The sequence below is a fragment of the Euprymna scolopes genome, chromosome 10 (assembly GCF_053919585.1).
Source record: "Euprymna scolopes isolate OS-2025 chromosome 10, ASM5391958v1, whole genome shotgun sequence".
NCBI classification, from domain to species: Eukaryota; Metazoa; Mollusca; class Cephalopoda; order Sepiida; family Sepiolidae; genus Euprymna; species Euprymna scolopes.
The window spans coordinates 149,724,216-149,727,836 of NC_136491.1; positions in this window are offsets into that span (position 1 = coordinate 149,724,216).

Below are 3,621 nucleotides of genomic sequence, written 5' to 3' on the forward strand. Positions count from 1 at the left end.
TAAATCAAAATGAACAATATTCTTTAAATCAAAATGAACAATATTCTTTAAATCAAAATGAACAATATTCTTTTGAATCAAAATGAACAATATTCTTTTGAATCAAAATGAACAATATTTTTTTGAATCAAAATGAACAATATTTTTTTGAATCAAAATGAACAATATTTTTTTGAATCAAAATGAACAATATTTTTTTGAATCAAAATGAACAATATTTTTTTGAATCAAAATGAACAATATTTTTTTGAATCAAAATGAACAATATTTTTTTGAATCAAAATGAACAATATTTTTTTGAATCAAAATGAACAATATTTTTTTAATCAAATACTGTTAAAAACTCGCTCAATATGTTACCGTGACATAGCTTGACATATATTCGGCGGGTTTTTAATAGTATTTTTTCTAATTTTTTATTTATAACACCTTTTCCCATGAGGCGCCATCTTGAATTTTCCAATACATCGGTAAACACTGTATGTTTTTCGAGCTGAATAAACATGTTACATTGAATAAAAATACGACACATATATCCAGTTTGGTAGAAAAGTAACGTATCTTGCCTTTGATAACATTTATTTGTTATATATTTGTTTTTTGACAACTTTTTCGAATCTATGTACAGTAATACAAACCCGAAATGAATTTTAAGACCACGAATGAACGCGCGTTTTTTTTTTTTTTTTAGTTTAGTTTAATATAATACTTATATATATATATATATATATATATATATAAGTATTTTTAAATTTTATCTTTCTAGCTTAAAAAAAAGTTTAAAAATTTTATCAGCCGGCATAATTTATTTTTAAATATTGAAAAATTTCAGGAAAATTAATTTTTGCTAGATTTTTAAAACATGTGTGTCAAAAGCTTAAAAAAATCGTCTCTTCAAAAGAACGTGTTTTAAAGAGTCGATTATGTCTCGCATTTTCATTAGTTTTGTATGCTGTAAAAATTTTTTCTTAATATTAGCAATCTATTTGAAGCTTCTTCTTTTGAATGGTAAAAAATTTAGGATGATAATATTGAATTAAATTATAGTAACATCGTGTTAAATACAGGGGGAGCACGTTAAAACTTACTTTGCTGAATGGAGATATCCACGAGTGACTACCGGTGCCTATCAGTGTCAAGCAACTAAGTGACTATCCGTGATGACGTCAGCAGATTAAATTATTTTTGCCCACCGGCCATCTTGTCTTTTAAGACGGTCTTGCATGAACACCCTAGACAATCCCGACAGGCTGCTAAATCCGACCCCACACTGTAGAGATCTCTAGACTTAAAAGAGCTTTCTACTCCAGCACTTCCCCAGAACCGGTAGACTCTGGAATTCCATTACAGGTCCCTGCTTCCACAACTGTACCGACGTGCAGAAGTTCAAGTGCAACCTGAACAGACATCTTGCTGACCAAATCCTTACCTAGTACTAGAGTAGTTGTTGCCTCTGATAGTAGCCCCCTATACCAAAGTAGCAATGAACCTTGTTTAGGGTGAAAATGTAATGTATATGATATGTATATGTATATGATATGTATATATATATAATATATGATATGTATATGTATATGATATGTATATGTATATGATATGTATATGTATATGATATATATGTATATGTATATGATATATATATATATGTATATGATATATATATATATGTATATGATATATATATATATGTATATGATATATATATATATGTATATGATATATATATATGTATATGATATATATATATATGTATATGATATATATATATGTATATGATATATATATATGTATATGATATATATATATATGTATATGATATATATATATATGTATATGATATATATATATATGTATATGATATATAAATATATGTATATGATATATATAATATATGTATATGATATATATATATATGTATATGATATATATATATATGTATATGATATATATATATATGTATATGATATATATGTATATGATATATATGTATATGATATATATGTATATGATATATATATATGTATATGATATATATATATGTATATGATATATATATATATGTATATGATATATATATATATGTATATGATATATATATATGTATATGATATATATGTATATGATATATATATATGTATATGATATATATATATGTATATGATATATATATATGTATATGATATATATATATATGTATATGATATATATATATATGTATATGATATATATATATATGTATATGATATATATATATATGTATATGATATATTATATGTATATGATATATATATATGTATATGATATATATATATGTATATGATATATATATATATGTATATGATATATATATATATGTATATGATATATATATATATGTATATGATATATATATATATGTATATGATATATATATATATGTATATGATATATATATATATGTATATGATATATATATATATGTATATGATATATATATATATGTATATGATATATATATATGTATATGATATATATATATATGTATATGATATATATATATATGTATATGATATATATATATATGGTATATGATATATATATATATGGTATATGATATATATATATATGGTATATGATATATATATATATGTATATGATATGTATATATATATATATGTATATGATATATATATATGGTATATGATATGATATATATATATATGTATATGATATATATATATATGGTATATGATATATATATGTATATGGTATATGATATATATATGTATATGGTATATGATATATATATATGTATATGGTATATATATATGTATATGATATATGATATATATATATGTATATGGTATATGGTATATATATATGTATATGATATATGATATATATATATGTATATGATATATGATATATATATATGTATATGGTATATGATATATATATATGTATATGGTATATGATATATATATATGTATATGGTATATGATATATATATATGTATATGGTATATGATATATGTATATGGTATATGATATATGTATATGGTATATGATATATATATATATGTATATGGTATATGATATATATATATGTATATGGTATATGATATATATATATGTATATGGTATATGATATATATATATATGTATATGGTATATGATATATATATATATGTATATGGTATATGATATATATATATATGTTATGGTATATGATATATATATATATGTATATGGTATATGTATATGGTATATGACATGTATATGGTATATGATATATATATATGTATGTATATGTGTATGCACGTGTATGTATATGATTGTATATATGTATATTGTGTATATATATTGTATATATGTGTATGTATATATATGTATATATGTGTATATATGTGTATGTATATATATGTATATATGTGTATGTATATATATGTATATATGTGTATGTATATATATGTATATATGTGTATGTATATATATGTATATATGTGTATGTATATATATGTATATATGTGTATGTATATATATGTATATATGTGTATGTATATATATGTATATGTGTATGTATATATGTATATATGTGTATGTATATATATGTATATAGTGTATGTATAGTGTATGTATATTT